This window comes from Lissotriton helveticus, chromosome 8, assembly GCF_964261635.1.
Source record: "Lissotriton helveticus chromosome 8, aLisHel1.1, whole genome shotgun sequence".
NCBI classification, from domain to species: Eukaryota; Metazoa; Chordata; class Amphibia; order Caudata; family Salamandridae; genus Lissotriton; species Lissotriton helveticus.
Genome location: NC_136069.1, coordinates 72255383 through 72272701, shown reverse-complemented (window position 1 = coordinate 72272701; position 17319 = coordinate 72255383). Strand labels below are relative to the sequence as shown.

Below are 17319 nucleotides of genomic sequence, written 5' to 3'. Positions count from 1 at the left end.
TCCTCTCATCCGCGTATTGGCCCATGTCAATCACGTCGTACGAGCTCATTGGGGGAAACAGCAAAATGCGTTTCCAAGGTGATTTCCCTCCCCGCCTTCTATGCACGCTCATTGGGGGAAACAGCAAAATGCGTTTCCATGGCGATTTCCCTCCCCGCCTTCTATGCAAGGTTACGAGTTGCACTTTCTACCGCGAATTGGTTCCCGCTATTCCTGTGATTGGATGAGGGAACTTTATGCGTTTCTATGGTGATTTTCGCTCGTGTTCTTCAATGCACGGCTAGCGAGTGAATCGATATATTTACCATGTCGATTCCCATTGGTTAAGACTACCAATGCATTCCTACAGTAGTAAAAGCTCGTATTTTTCCTCATGCGCCTAATATTGTGAAAAAAGCTACTTACTCTATTCTATCAGTTGTTATATTATATTCAATAATTATAAAACCCCACCTTTTTTATATCTCAGCGTTTTATCTAAATGAGTTGCCCTACATCGATGCCACACAGGTTATGTCTTGCTGGGGTTAATTAAAATTACCATACCCATTGTGAGAATTTATTCTATGTTCATTTTGTAGATTGCCTAAAGTTATTTAAGACATACCGGGGAAAAAAAGATTTTTTGTATTCTAAGTCTCCGGGGACTCACAAGTTCAGATTCTAATTTTCTCCTCGAAGGCTGGTCGGTTTACTTGATAATTTTCTCCCAGTCCTCTCTTGAATTAAGACCCGTTCTCACACTGTTGAGGGTAGACATGTAGAATTGTTCTCTTTTCTTCCTTTTGTCATTATAGTTGCCTCCTCTTTTACTGACTGTTATCCTCTCTAGTCCACACCATTTTAGGTCCTCAAGACCATGGCCGGCTGCCTTCCAATGTTCAGTGAGAGGTGCTCCTGTTTTGTTTGTTCTGAGGGCAGAACGGTGTTCATTTAAACGGAGCCTGATTTCCCTTGATGTCTCTCCCACATAGGACTTCTGACAGGGACATTGGATCAGATAAATTGCATTTTTGGTCCTACAGTTTATAAAGCTTTTAATATTTACAGATCTATCGTTGACTATGATTTTATTGCCTTTGATGATACTTGTGCAATTCACACAACCCATACACGGATGTGTCCCTGTGGGTAAAGGGTTGCCATCAATTGTTGTTTGTGAAGTTTTCGGAGTGTCCCTGTATGTATGCACAAGGGAGTTCCGAATCGTTTTGTTTCTCCTAAATGAGAACATAGGCTTTGGAATAGGGACGTCAGTTTTGTCCGCTATCAGTGACCAATTTCTATTGATAATGTTTTTGACTTGGTGACTGATATGTGAGAAATTCGTGACAAACATAATTGGTTGTGGACCTTTTTGACTTTCCTCTTTTGGTTCGAAAAAATTTTCTCTGTTAAAATATTTCGCACGTTTATAGGCGTGCCTCACCATCCTTTTGGGATAGCCCCTCTCTAGGAATTTTGCTTTCAAGGTTGTTGCATGTCTATCATAGTCTGACATTGATGTACAGTTTCTTCTTAACCGAAGAAATTGTCCATAAGGAATATTGTTCTTCTGCGATGCTGGATGGTTGCTATCGAAGTGTAGCATACTGTTCCTATCCGTGGGCTTCGTATATAATTCAACAGTAAGATGGCCCTCAGTTTCTTTGATCATGATATCCAGAAATTCCACACAGTTCTTACTCATGTGTGAGGTAAATTTAAGATTGACATCACCTAAATTGAGCCAGATTAGAAAGTCATTCAGAGTCTCCATGTCTCCGGTCCATATGAAGAATATGTCGTCTATATACCGGCCCCATTCCGAGATGTTTTCATAGAATGGGGCGGTTCCGTTATAGATGTGTTTCTCTTCAAATTTCGAGACATATAGGCAGGCCAGGCTCGGCGCACAGGTAGCCCCCATGCTGGTCCCCTTTGTTTGCCTGAATAGTTCGTCCTTGTACATAAAGATATTGTTTTTGAGTATCAAAACTATACATTCCAGGATAAATACTTGGTGGTCTGTTATATCCTGATAATTGTTACACAAAATTTCTTCCATGATTGCTATAGTATCGTCCTGAGGAATATTAGTGTATAGCGCTTCGATGTCCAAAGTCACTAACACTTGAGTTTCTGGATTGAAAGCCAATCCTTCCACCTTTGCAATCATAGATGTTGTGTCCTTGATGTAAGCTTTTTGTTTCTGCACCAAGGGTTGTAGAAAGACTTCCACGTACTTGCTTAAGGGCTCAGTAAGTGATCCTATACAGGATACTATGGGTCTCATGGGGGGGTCAGAAGTATCTTTATGGATCTTCGGGAGACCGTATAGTGCTGGAATTAAGGGGTCCGTGTTCAACATAAATGCAAACTCATCTTCACATATGATGTCTTCATCTTTTGCTAATGTAAGCATTCTTCGTATGTCATCCTTCAAGCTCTCCCACTCTTCCCTGTTTGATTTCTGATAGTGTGACCTATTGTTTAGAAGTTTCAGCATTCTGTTGTCGTAATCTGTACTATCCATAATGACTACACTCCCTCCTTTGTCCGCTGGTTTTATTGTTAAAGTTACATTACTTTCAAGTGCTTTTAATGCCTTTTGCTCTTCTTTGGTTACATTTGAAGGTGTCCAGGTTTTTTGTTTAATTAGACTTTCTACACTTTTATCTACAGACCTCTCAAAAGCTTCCACATCTTTATGCACCATATTGATTGATGGAGTCCAAGTTGATTTGTTTTTCAAACCAGATTTATTTTCTTTTGGGAGCTTATCTTTCCCATCAAAAAAGATTTGTAGTCTTACTTTTCTAAAGAAGTGTTGTAAATCCCTCTCAAGGGCATATCTATCTACAGATGAACAAATAGCGTATCCTAAGCCCCTTTCAAATAGTTTAGTCTCTGTGGCTGATAGTTGATACTTAGAAAGATTTACTACTGCTCCTCTTTGGGAGTTCACTAATCCCATTGTTTCTGACTTCTGGTTCGTGGACGTTGAGGGTGTTGGGCTTGTACATATTGGGGTTGATGGTTGTAATTGTTTCGGCCTCTCCCTCTCCCTCGTTGTTGTCCAAATGTTTGGTTTCGTTTCTCTAAAAAAGACAAACCTTCTTTCAGAATTGGTTGTTGTTGTTGTTTACTCATATCCCCGTTTCTGTTCTTTTCATTAGTTGATTCACCATCTGAGTCTGTACTTGTGTATGATGAATCAAAAAACCTAACCCTTTTCCTGGGTTGATTTCTGGGTTGGTTCTGCCACTGTCTCCGGGATTGGAAATGCTCCCTAGGTCGCTCGTAAAAATCTTTTTGCAGATAGGGATACACGAATTCAGGGTTGTAATTTTCAATATCCTTTTTCAGTTTATTGCTTTTCTTTTTAATCAGGTAATCTTTGTATCCAGCTACATCGTTTTGAATCTCCTCTAGTTTGGCTTTCGCATCCTCTAATGCTGTGCTTTGCTGTAATTGGCTCTCTAATTCTTCTATTTCTTTTCTTTCGATTACCAGGAATTCATTAGCTGTTTCTATTATTAGTAGAATCCAATCTCTACTACACCGATTGGCTACGAGTGTCCATTTTTCTATGAATCTCCTGTCCGTTATAAAAATCCCGGGTTCATTCGTGACCTGGAGGCCCTTGGGTATGATCCCGTTTTTACAGTACTCTACTAAGAACTCCGCATGGAGTTCCGCCCTCACTGATTTCTTTTTTAAGTTCCAAAGTTTCTCCCATTGTTCCTCATCAGATTTATCTAACCTAATTGTTGTGGTGTTTCGGGATTTGCTATTTATCAGTTGGTTAAATTGATCTTCGGAAAAGCTGTATGTTTTAATTCCTTCCATTATTGTTACACACAATGATTATGATGTGGTGTTTTAAATTTTACCCACTCTGCTGATTTGCAGTATAATTACACACCTCCTCAGCTCACAAGCTGAGTGTAATATTATAAACAAAGGGAGGAGGACCCCGCACAGGCTGATTAGGGACTGGGGGGAAATATGAGTGTCAAAAAGAAAAAGTCCCAATTAAAGAAATGGACTTCAGAGGATGTATCCAGCGTTCAGTAAAGGTACTGAAAAAGTCTAACTATGGACAGCATGCCAGATAAATGGGCGGGAAAGGCAAAGATACAACAGAACATCAGGGACAATAATTCCACAATAGCAAATACTAGAAGCTATGACAATATCTGAGACATATCACAAAACTTGTTTGGTAAAAAACTCTTGTTTCAAATTTATTCACATAATCAAAATTACACAATCAATAATCATTCATATAAGTATTTATAAAAAACAATTAAAAAACATGTTCAATAGGACAAATATGCTTCATAAAATTTATACACAAAAATTTTTTTTAAAATTGAAAAGAATCACAAGGGTCGACGCGGCGTTTCGGTTTTTCTTATAGAACACCTTCTTCAGGACAGATTCTAAACAGTTAAGAAACATAGAGTTACCATCCATTTGATATCTTAATGTATCATTTGACAACACTGTCTCAGTTATCCCATTGTTCTCACATTTCACATCTCTGATTGTCACATATCTTTTTTTTAAAAACAACCATACTCGTTTTTATATAATTTGCCCAAATCGAACAACACTTCATTTTTTACATCAAGGAATTGTTACTTACATCGTATATTATACTCAGCCCCCGTCAATACTCAATTTTTATGCATGCTACGAAACTACACAATTTAACTATGTTTGCCTTTCCCTTGGAATTCTCTATTCCAATGCTGTTACTACGCAATCATTTGCATTTTATGCCTTATCTAATGTGGGCATACCTTTTTCCAGAGGAGTAAGAGTGGCTCTACTGGAGGGTAGTGCTTGGCCCCAAGTAGTTTCCAAGGGTTTTCTCGATGAATGAAAGATTTTTCACGATCTGCCGTGTTCAATTAGCAACTGTGATTAATCTGGAATAAGATATTTATTTTTAGGTGACCATCTTTTGGTGTTCTTAATTTGCATTTTTATTTCTGGTTTTTAATAAATCCCAGAAGGACATTCAAGTAACTTCATACCTCTTTCCTTTGGGTATTAAGCCAATATTTATTCCATAGCCCTCTGTATTTATAGGCAGGCTTCAGGAAGTCTTAATCAATGGGTTTCTCGATGAGAGACAAGAGTCACGATCTGCCGTGTACAATTAGCAAATGTGCTAGATCTAAAAAAAGATAGTTCTGTTTACATCACCATCTTTTGGAATTATTAATTTTTGTACCTAGTTTATAACATCTCAGGGAAACAATCACCTAATTCCATACCTCTTTTATTTGGATATTGGGCCAATATTCATTCCATAGCCATCTGTATTTCTAGGCGGACTTCAAGAAGTTTATGTGGACCTATAGAAATAGATATTCTCCTTAATATATATATTCCCAGGGCCCATCCTACATTTAATAATAATAGACATTCGCGCCATTGACCTTATACCTTTTGGTCTGCTATGTTCTTCCTGGGGGTTGCTGCCAGGAGGAGCCACCGTATTACTGGGATGGTTTTAATCTGAAAGATTTAATTAATCACTCAATTATACACTCTTTACATCACTCCTATTCACTATGGTCATATTGCCACACAGGAGGTCCCTTACCCAGTGTTTAGGGATTCATGCGCCGTCTTTTGACTTGATCCTCTTGGTTACCATTGAAGATCACCGGCCAACGTGTTGCATTACTGGGTATAGTCACGTGAATATATAGATTTCTGTGGATGTATAATACAAATATTGTTGGTAGGGAATCTTTCTTGATATCCTCTATTTGTTTCTTACTTATCCTATTTGTTGTCGACTTGATATATGTATCATTAGCAGTACTTTACTTGTCTTCATGTGTACATTTATACCCATAGGCACATTTTGCTGTTAGTTCTATTTCCTATTCGTTCCTCTACCCATTATAAGTACCCTTATTCCTAATTCTATATGTCCCTTCGAGGAGAAAATTAGAATCTGAACTTGTGAGTCCCCGGAGACTTAGAATACAAAAAATCTTTTTTTCCCCGGTATGTCTTAAATAACTTTAGGCAATCTACAAAATGAACATAGAATAAATTCTCACAATGGGTATGGTAATTTTAATTAACCCCAGCAAGACATAACCTGTGTGGCATCGATGTAGGGCAACTCATTTAGATAAAACGCTGAGATATAAAAAAGGTGGGGTTTTATAATTATTGAATATAATATAACAACTGATAGAATAGAGTAAGTAGCTTTTTTCACAATATTAGGCGCATGAGGAAAAATACGAGCTTTTACTACTGTAGGAATGCATTGGTAGTCTTAACCAATGGGAATCGACATGGTAAATATATCGATTCACTCGCTAGCCGTGCATTGAAGAACACGAGCGAAAATCACCATAGAAACGCATAAAGTTCCCTCATCCAATCACAGGAATAGCGGGAACCAATTCGCGGTAGAAAGTGCAACTCGTAACCTTGCATAGAAGGCGGGGAGGGAAATCGCCATGGAAACGCATTTTGCTGTTTCCCCCAATGAGCGTGCATAGAAGGCGGGGAGGGAAATCACCTTGGAAACGCATTTTGCTGTTTCCCCCAATGAGCTCGTACGACGTGATTGACATGGGCCAATACGCGGATGAGAGGAATGCCGTATGCCCACCCTAGTAACAGTCTCTAGGAGAATCAACATGGCAGCCAATCGGGTGAGGTAAAACAAACGCACAATCAGAGCGCGGCAGATATTTAAACTGGGAAACAAAGCGGCAATTCATTTTACTTTCTGGAAATCGACCAGAGGCGACGGGCTGTCAGGAATCAGGAGCAGGGAGGCCGACTACATCAAAATAGGTAAGAATGAGAGAGAAAAGATTAGCCTAACTCAGGGACATATAGAATTAGGAATAAGGGTACTTATAATGGGTAGAGGAACGAATAGGAAATAGAACTAACAGCAAAATGTGCCTATGGGTATAAATGTACACATGAAGACAAGTAAAGTACTGCTAATGATACATATATCAAGTCGACAACAAATAGGATAAGTAAGAAACAAATAGAGGATATCAAGAAAGATTCCCTACCAACAATATTTGTATTATACATCCACAGAAATCTATATATTCACGTGACTATACCCAGTAATGCAACACGTTGGCCGGTGATCTTCAATGGTAACCAAGAGGATCAAGTCAAAAGACGGCGCATGAATCCCTAAACACTGGGTAAGGGACCTCCTGTGTGGCAATATGACCATAGTGAATAGGAGTGATGTAAAGAGTGTATAATTGAGTGATTAATTAAATCTTTCAGATTAAAACCATCCCAGTAATACGGTGGCTCCTCCTGGCAGCAACCCCCAGGAAGAACATAGCAGACCAAAAGGTATAAGGTCAATGGCGCGAATGTCTATTATTATTAAATGTAGGATGGGCCCTGGGAATATATATATTAAGGAGAATATCTATTTCTATAGGTCCACATAAACTTCTTGAAGTCCGCCTAGAAATACAGATGGCTATGGAATGAATATTGGCCCAATATCCAAATAAAAGAGGTATGGAATTAGGTGATTGTTTCCCTGAGATGTTATAAACTAGGTACAAAAATTAATAATTCCAAAAGATGGTGATGTAAACAGAACTATCTTTTTTTAGATCTAGCACATTTGCTAATTGTACACGGCAGATCGTGACTCTTGTCTCTCATCGAGAAACCCATTGATTAAGACTTCCTGAAGCCTGCCTATAAATACAGAGGGCTATGGAATAAATATTGGCTTAATACCCAAAGGAAAGAGGTATGAAGTTACTTGAATGTCCTTCTGGGATTTATTAAAAACCAGAAATAAAAATGCAAATTAAGAACACCAAAAGATGGTCACCTAAAAATAAATATCTTATTCCAGATTAATCACAGTTGCTAATTGAACACGGCAGATCGTGAAAAATCTTTCATTCATCGAGAAAACCCTTGGAAACTACTTGGGGCCAAGCACTACCCTCCAGTAGAGCCACTCTTACTCCTCTGGAAAAAGGTATGCCCACATTAGATAAGGCATAAAATGCAAATGATTGCGTAGTAACAGCATTGGAATAGAGAATTCCAAGGGAAAGGCAAACATAGTTAAATTGTGTAGTTTCGTAGCATGCATAAAAATTGAGTATTGACGGGGGCTGAGTATAATATACGATGTAAGTAACAATTCCTTGATGTAAAAAATGAAGTGTTGTTCGATTTGGGCAAATTATATAAAAACGAGTATGGTTGTTTTTTAAAAAAAGATATGTGACAATCAGAGATGTGAAATGTGAGAACAATGGGATAACTGAGACAGTGTTGTCAAATGATACATTAAGATATCAAATGGATGGTAACTCTATGTTTCTTAACTGTTTAGAATCTGTCCTGAAGAAGGTGTTCTATAAGAAAAACCGAAACGCCGCGTCGACCCTTGTGATTCTTTTCAATTTTAAAAAAATTTTTTGTGTATAAATTTTATGAAGCATATTTGTCCTATTGAACATGTTTTTTAATTGTTTTTTATAAATACTTATATGAATGATTATTGATTGTGTAATTTTGATTATGTGAATAAATTTGAAACAAGAGTTTTTTACCAAACAAGTTTTGTGATATGTCTCAGATATTGTCATAGCTTCTAGTATTTGCTATTGTGGAATTATTGTCCCTGATGTTCTGTTGTATCTTTGCCTTTCCCGCCCATTTATCTGGCATGCTGTCCATAGTTAGACTTTTTCAGTACCTTTACTGAACGCTGGATACATCCTCTGAAGTCCATTTCTTTAATTGGGACTTTTTCTTTTTGACACTCATATTTCCCCCCAGTCCCTAATCAGCCTGTGCGGGGTCCTCCTCCCTTTGTTTATAATATTACACTCAGCTTGTGAGCTGAGGAGGTGTGTAATTATACTGCAAATCAGCAGAGTGGGTAAAATTTAAAACACCACATCATAATCATTGTGTGTAACAATAATGGAAGGAATTAAAACATACAGCTTTTCCGAAGATCAATTTAACCAACTGATAAATAGCAAATCCCGAAACACCACAACAATTAGGTTAGATAAATCTGATGAGGAACAATGGGAGAAACTTTGGAACTTAAAAAAGAAATCAGTGAGGGCGGAACTCCATGCGGAGTTCTTAGTAGAGTACTGTAAAAACGGGATCATACCCAAGGGCCTCCAGGTCACGAATGAACCCGGGATTTTTATAACGGACAGGAGATTCATAGAAAAATGGACACTCGTAGCCAATCGGTGTAGTAGAGATTGGATTCTACTAATAATAGAAACAGCTAATGAATTCCTGGTAATCGAAAGAAAAGAAATAGAAGAATTAGAGAGCCAATTACAGCAAAGCACAGCATTAGAGGATGCGAAAGCCAAACTAGAGGAGATTCAAAACGATGTAGCTGGATACAAAGATTACCTGATTAAAAAGAAAAGCAATAAACTGAAAAAGGATATTGAAAATTACAACCCTGAATTCGTGTATCCCTATCTGCAAAAAGATTTTTACGAGCGACCTAGGGAGCATTTCCAATCCCGGAGACAGTGGCAGAACCAACCCAGAAATCAACCCAGGAAAAGGGTTAGGTTTTTTGATTCATCATACACAAGTACAGACTCAGATGGTGAATCAACTAATGAAAAGAACAGAAACGGGGATATGAGTAAACAACAACAACAACCAATTCTGAAAGAAGGTTTGTCTTTTTTAGAGAAACGAAACCAAACATTTGGACAACAACGAGGGAGAGGGAGAGGCCGAAACAATTACAACCATCAACCCCAATATGTACAAGCCCAACACCCTCAACGTCCACGAACCAGAAGTCAGAAACAATGGGATTAGTGAACTCCCAAAGAGGAGCAGTAGTAAATCTTTCTAAGTATCAACTATCAGCCACAGAGACTAAACTATTTGAAAGGGGCTTAGGATACGCTATTTGTTCATCTGTAGATAGATATGCCCTTGAGAGGGATTTACAACACTTCTTTAGAAAAGTAAGACTACAAATCTTTTTTGATGGGAAAGATAAGCTCCCAAAAGAAAATAAATCTGGTTTGAAAAACAAATCAACCTGGACTCCATCAATCAATATGGTGCATAAAGATGTGGAAGCTTTTGAGAGGTCTGTAGATAAAAGTGTAGAAAGTCTAATTAAACAAAAAACCTGGACACCTTCAAATGTAACCAAAGAAGAGCAAAAGGCATTAAAAGCACTTGAAAGTAATGTAACTTTAACAATAAAACCAGCGGACAAAGGAGGGAGTGTAGTCATTATGGATAGTACAGATTACGACAACAGAATGCTGAAACTTCTAAACAATAGGTCACACTATCAGAAATCAAACAGGGAAGAGTGGGAGAGCTTGAAGGATGACATACGAAGAATGCTTACATTAGCAAAAGATGAAGACATCATATGTGAAGATGAGTTTGCATTTATGTTGAACACGGACCCCTTAATTCCAGCACTATACGGTCTCCCGAAGATCCATAAAGATACTTCTGACCCCCCCATGAGACCCATAGTATCCTGTATAGGATCACTTACTGAGCCCTTAAGCAAGTACGTGGAAGTCTTTCTACAACCCTTGGTGCAGAAACAAAAAGCTTACATCAAGGACACAACATCTATGATTGCAAAGGTGGAAGGATTGGCTTTCAATCCAGAAACTCAAGTGTTAGTGACTTTGGACATCGAAGCGCTATACACTAATATTCCTCAGGACGATACTATAGCAATCATGGAAGAAATTTTGTGTAACAATTATCAGGATATAACAGACCACCAAGTATTTATCCTGGAATGTATAGTTTTGATACTCAAAAACAATATCTTTATGTACAAGGACGAACTATTCAGGCAAACAAAGGGGACCAGCATGGGGGCTACCTGTGCGCCGAGCCTGGCCTGCCTATATGTCTCGAAATTTGAAGAGAAACACATCTATAACGGAACCGCCCCATTCTATGAAAACATCTCGGAATGGGGCCGGTATATAGACGACATATTCTTCATATGGACCGGAGACATGGAGACTCTGAATGACTTTCTAATCTGGCTCAATTTAGGTGATGTCAATCTTAAATTTACCTCACACATGAGTAAGAACTGTGTGGAATTTCTGGATATCATGATCAAAGAAACTGAGGGCCATCTTACTGTTGAATTATATACGAAGCCCACGGATAGGAACAGTATGCTACACTTCGATAGCAACCATCCAGCATCGCAGAAGAACAATATTCCTTATGGACAATTTCTTCGGTTAAGAAGAAACTGTACATCAATGTCAGACTATGATAGACATGCAACAACCTTGAAAGCAAAATTCCTAGAGAGGGGCTATCCCAAAAGGATGGTGAGGCACGCCTATAAACGTGCGAAATATTTTAACAGAGAAAATTTTTTCGAACCAAAAGAGGAAAGTCAAAAAGGTCCACAACCAATTATGTTTGTCACGAATTTCTCACATATCAGTCACCAAGTCAAAAACATTATCAATAGAAATTGGTCACTGATAGCGGACAAAACTGACGTCCCTATTCCAAAGCCTATGTTCTCATTTAGGAGAAACAAAACGATTCGGAACTCCCTTGTGCATACATACAGGGACACTCCGAAAACTTCACAAACAACAATTGATGGCAACCCTTTACCCACAGGGACACATCCGTGTATGGGTTGTGTGAATTGCACAAGTATCATCAAAGGCAATAAAATCATAGTCAACGATAGATCTGTAAATATTAAAAGCTTTATAAACTGTAGGACCAAAAATGCAATTTATCTGATCCAATGTCCCTGTCAGAAGTCCTATGTGGGAGAGACATCAAGGGAAATCAGGCTCCGTTTAAATGAACACCGTTCTGCCCTCAGAACAAACAAAACAGGAGCACCTCTCACTGAACATTGGAAGGCAGCCGGCCATGGTCTTGAGGACCTAAAATGGTGTGGACTAGAGAGGATAACAGTCAGTAAAAGAGGAGGCAACTATAATGACAAAAGGAAGAAAAGAGAACAATTCTACATGTCTACCCTCAACAGTGTGAGAACGGGTCTTAATTCAAGAGAGGACTGGGAGAAAATTATCAAGTAAACCGACCAGCCTTCGAGGAGAAAATTAGAATCTGAACTTGTGAGTCCCCGGAGACTTAGAATACAAAAAATCTTTTTTTCCCCGGTATGTCTTAAATAACTTTAGGCAATCTACAAAATGAACATAGAATAAATTCTCACAATGGGTATGGTAATTTTAATTAACCCCAGCAAGACATAACCTGTGTGGCATCGATGTAGGGCAACTCATTTAGATAAAACGCTGAGATATAAAAAAGGTGGGGTTTTATAATTATTGAATATAATATAACAACTGATAGAATAGAGTAAGTAGCTTTTTTCACAATATTAGGCGCATGAGGAAAAATACGAGCTTTTACTACTGTAGGAATGCATTGGTAGTCTTAACCAATGGGAATCGACATGGTAAATATATCGATTCACTCGCTAGCCGTGCATTGAAGAACACGAGCGAAAATCACCATAGAAACGCATAAAGTTCCCTCATCCAATCACAGGAATAGCGGGAACCAATTCGCGGTAGAAAGTGCAACTCGTAACCTTGCATAGAAGGCGGGGAGGGAAATCGCCATGGAAACGCATTTTGCTGTTTCCCCCAATGAGCGTGCATAGAAGGCGGGGAGGGAAATCACCTTGGAAACGCATTTTGCTGTTTCCCCCAATGAGCTCGTACGACGTGATTGACATGGGCCAATACGCGGATGAGAGGAATGCCGTATGCCCACCCTAGTAACAGTCTCTAGGAGAATCAACATGGCAGCCAATCGGGTGAGGTAAAACAAACGCACAATCAGAGCGCGGCAGATATTTAAACTGGGAAACAAAGCGGCAATTCATTTTACTTTCTGGAAATCGACCAGAGGCGACGGGCTGTCAGGAATCAGGAGCAGGGAGGCCGACTACATCAAAATAGGTAAGAATGAGAGAGAAAAGATTAGCCTAACTCAGGGACATATAGAATTAGGAATAAGGGTACTTATAATGGGTAGAGGAACGAATAGGAAATAGAACTAACAGCAAAATGTGCCTATGGGTATAAATGTACACATGAAGACAAGTAAAGTACTGCTAATGATACATATATCAAGTCGACAACAAATAGGATAAGTAAGAAACAAATAGAGGATATCAAGAAAGATTCCCTACCAACAATATTTGTATTATACATCCACAGAAATCTATATATTCACGTGACTATACCCAGTAATGCAACACGTTGGCCGGTGATCTTCAATGGTAACCAAGAGGATCAAGTCAAAAGACGGCGCATGAATCCCTAAACACTGGGTAAGGGACCTCCTGTGTGGCAATATGACCATAGTGAATAGGAGTGATGTAAAGAGTGTATAATTGAGTGATTAATTAAATCTTTCAGATTAAAACCATCCCAGTAATACGGTGGCTCCTCCTGGCAGCAACCCCCAGGAAGAACATAGCAGACCAAAAGGTATAAGGTCAATGGCGCGAATGTCTATTATTATTAAATGTAGGATGGGCCCTGGGAATATATATATTAAGGAGAATATCTATTTCTATAGGTCCACATAAACTTCTTGAAGTCCGCCTAGAAATACAGATGGCTATGGAATGAATATTGGCCCAATATCCAAATAAAAGAGGTATGGAATTAGGTGATTGTTTCCCTGAGATGTTATAAACTAGGTACAAAAATTAATAATTCCAAAAGATGGTGATGTAAACAGAACTATCTTTTTTTAGATCTAGCACATTTGCTAATTGTACACGGCAGATCGTGACTCTTGTCTCTCATCGAGAAACCCATTGATTAAGACTTCCTGAAGCCTGCCTATAAATACAGAGGGCTATGGAATAAATATTGGCTTAATACCCAAAGGAAAGAGGTATGAAGTTACTTGAATGTCCTTCTGGGATTTATTAAAAACCAGAAATAAAAATGCAAATTAAGAACACCAAAAGATGGTCACCTAAAAATAAATATCTTATTCCAGATTAATCACAGTTGCTAATTGAACACGGCAGATCGTGAAAAATCTTTCATTCATCGAGAAAACCCTTGGAAACTACTTGGGGCCAAGCACTACCCTCCAGTAGAGCCACTCTTACTCCTCTGGAAAAAGGTATGCCCACATTAGATAAGGCATAAAATGCAAATGATTGCGTAGTAACAGCATTGGAATAGAGAATTCCAAGGGAAAGGCAAACATAGTTAAATTGTGTAGTTTCGTAGCATGCATAAAAATTGAGTATTGACGGGGGCTGAGTATAATATACGATGTAAGTAACAATTCCTTGATGTAAAAAATGAAGTGTTGTTCGATTTGGGCAAATTATATAAAAACGAGTATGGTTGTTTTTTAAAAAAAGATATGTGACAATCAGAGATGTGAAATGTGAGAACAATGGGATAACTGAGACAGTGTTGTCAAATGATACATTAAGATATCAAATGGATGGTAACTCTATGTTTCTTAACTGTTTAGAATCTGTCCTGAAGAAGGTGTTCTATAAGAAAAACCGAAACGCCGCGTCGACCCTTGTGATTCTTTTCAATTTTAAAAAAATTTTTTGTGTATAAATTTTATGAAGCATATTTGTCCTATTGAACATGTTTTTTAATTGTTTTTTATAAATACTTATATGAATGATTATTGATTGTGTAATTTTGATTATGTGAATAAATTTGAAACAAGAGTTTTTTACCAAACAAGTTTTGTGATATGTCTCAGATATTGTCATAGCTTCTAGTATTTGCTATTGTGGAATTATTGTCCCTGATGTTCTGTTGTATCTTTGCCTTTCCCGCCCATTTATCTGGCATGCTGTCCATAGTTAGACTTTTTCAGTACCTTTACTGAACGCTGGATACATCCTCTGAAGTCCATTTCTTTAATTGGGACTTTTTCTTTTTGACACTTCCACCCGGAATACACATCGAAAGGGCAGCAGGATGTGCTGAATAGAGGCAACATTCTCAAACTGATGAAATGCGTCCCCACCTTGGGGGGCATAAACTCCAAAGATCTACTTTTGGTTGAATTCTTGCCCGCTTTGAATTCAAACAGTCAGGAGGCGACTAGGACGACTTGGTCTTCTAGCGACGTTGTTGACCTAATTGCATCAGAAGCAGCCCAATTCAAGAACTTGGGCATCAAGCTTGTTCCTCTTCAAAGACCAGCTTACCCCTTGCCACTCCGCAGAAGAAACAGTTCTGCACCAGCGATGCAACAGGCTAACCCCTGCAGCGGACTAAGGGGTGCGCTGGGAAGATCTCCGCCAAAAAGGGAGCACAGCACTTGGCAGCAACCACTGGACTGGCCGATAATGACAACTGGCTTGGAGTCAGCGCCCACAATAGGGAGGCGCAACTCAGCCTCAAGGAATCATCAGTCTCGTACACTCACCACTGCCAACTCCAAGGGAAACAGTCCGCCAAACAAGCACTCACGCAGCACGGGGGAATGGGCAGAAGCAAGCACAAAGAAGGCATCCCATTCAAATCACGCACTACGAAGAGGAACACTCTCCCGAACGATTTTCACATGCCCCGAAGAGGTATGACGCCTTCACCAAACGGGAGAAGACATCAGAGGAAGGGTGCCAGTTCTTGGCATCTGTTCCTGGAATATAAAAGGCCTAACCTCCAAAATGGATGACCGGAATTTCATAAAGTATGTCTTACAATTCGATATTGTAATGCTGCAGGAAACCTGGCTCTCAAGTACAAAACATATCCCGGGATTCACCTGCTTCTCAACAGCGGCGGCCAGAACCAACAAATTTGGACATCAGTCAGGACACATCAATATCCGCGGCGGTCCAACTGGCCCCATCAACACCCTCAACCCTATCCGTAAAGATTAAGCTACAGCTGGGCACCAAAGAGGAAGAAGTCTGCTTTGTCAACGTATATGTACAACCCAAAAAATAGAGCCAAAGACTCAAGGAACATCTTGAACCAACTGGCGGAGCTCGTCACCCAACTGGAGAACCCACTCCTCTTCTTGTCGGGGGACTTCAACCAAAACTTACTTGGCTCGTCATTAGAAGACGAGGCCCTGGCTCCTAACAAAATCTATAGTATACCAGAACAAAGTTCTCCGCCAAACCGGAGAAAGCTCCAAAATACCGCTCTTCTCCAAGACTTAGAACATCAAAATCTTCGGGCACTAAACGGCAGATTTCCGACTGACCCCCCCCCCCCCCCCCCAGTAGCTTCTTTCTACTCCAATAGAGCCAGCTCCATCTTGGACTATACTTTCATCAGTCTGGCACTATTTCCATATATCCGGGAATTCAGAATGGGGGACCAGGGGGAAAGTGACCACCGCCCTCAGGAAAGCCAGCTGACAGCAAAGATCCCAATGGCAATCAGGCCAGACAACACATTAGGGGAGATTTATACAATCAATCAAAGGAAAATCAAATGCTCACCAACCAACACAACCACCTTGGCTGAAACTGTACAGTACACATACATCAGATGCAGCTGGGCTCATCTCCCACTGGGAGCAATATACAGACTTACAAACTGGCAATAAAGACCGCTCCTAAAGGAAACCATAACACAGAGCATAGCAGAACCAGCCTAAAGAAGGGACAAAGAATACAAATACGCTCACAAAAAAGAGTTGTAAATCTATCCTTACGGAGGCTAAGAGCAGAGCCCCAAAACGAACAACTACGAGTCACGTTGAAAAAACAAAGGGCTGAGCTCAAACATACAAAATGGGAAATAAAAAAAGACGCGGAAAATGAAGGCTGGGAAAAACTCTTATACGACTCCAAAAGCAACAATAGTGCCCGTTTTTGGCAAACAGTAAATAAGATCCTACGCCCAGACCACAAGGACCTCGGCTCACACATTGGGGAAGATCAGTGGATTAAATACCTTGGCAGTCATTTTAATGATCCCTGGGGACAGATAGGGGCACAAAGAAGCACCAACGTAGAGCAAACACCCGCAACAACCATGTCAACGCTGACAATCTTGGGAGAACAATTCCAACCCAGTGTTACTCCGGTACCATCAGCGGCCCAGCAAATAGCCCTAATAAAAAAACAGATTCTTAAGGGCAGGAAGGAAGGGGCTCCAGGTCCTAATGGCATCCCGCCAGCCCTGTTAAAGGAGAAAGACACTGAATGGGCCACCATACTACAACCTCTATTCACAGAAGTCAGACTCCTAAACAGAATCCCAGACTCCCGGAGAGGGTCGACGATTGTCCCCATACACAAAAAGGGAGACA

The 17319-nt window shown here is 39.6% G+C and overlaps 1 protein-coding gene and 3 long non-coding RNA genes across 4 annotated transcripts in view; 3 read left to right on the top strand and 1 right to left on the bottom strand.

Annotated features, from left to right (window-relative positions):
* Positions 1–17319, top strand: part of CFAP91 (cilia and flagella associated protein 91) — a 449409-nt gene that overhangs the window by 252112 nt on the left and 179978 nt on the right. The gene's annotated exons all lie outside the window — the stretch shown is intronic.
* On the bottom strand, positions 5051–5690 carry LOC144771465 (uncharacterized). Its single transcript, XR_013599291.1, has 3 exons — positions 5603–5690; positions 5271–5514; positions 5051–5170 (listed from the first exon to the last, which is right to left on the bottom strand). It is a non-coding gene; the product is annotated as an uncharacterized LOC144771465 (long non-coding RNA).
* On the top strand, positions 7112–7751 carry LOC144771464 (uncharacterized). The gene is made up of 3 exons (XR_013599290.1): positions 7112–7199; positions 7288–7531; positions 7632–7751. It is a non-coding gene; the product is annotated as an uncharacterized LOC144771464 (long non-coding RNA).
* On the top strand, positions 13291–13930 carry LOC144771463 (uncharacterized). Its single transcript, XR_013599289.1, has 3 exons — positions 13291–13378; positions 13467–13710; positions 13811–13930. It is a non-coding gene; the product is annotated as an uncharacterized LOC144771463 (long non-coding RNA).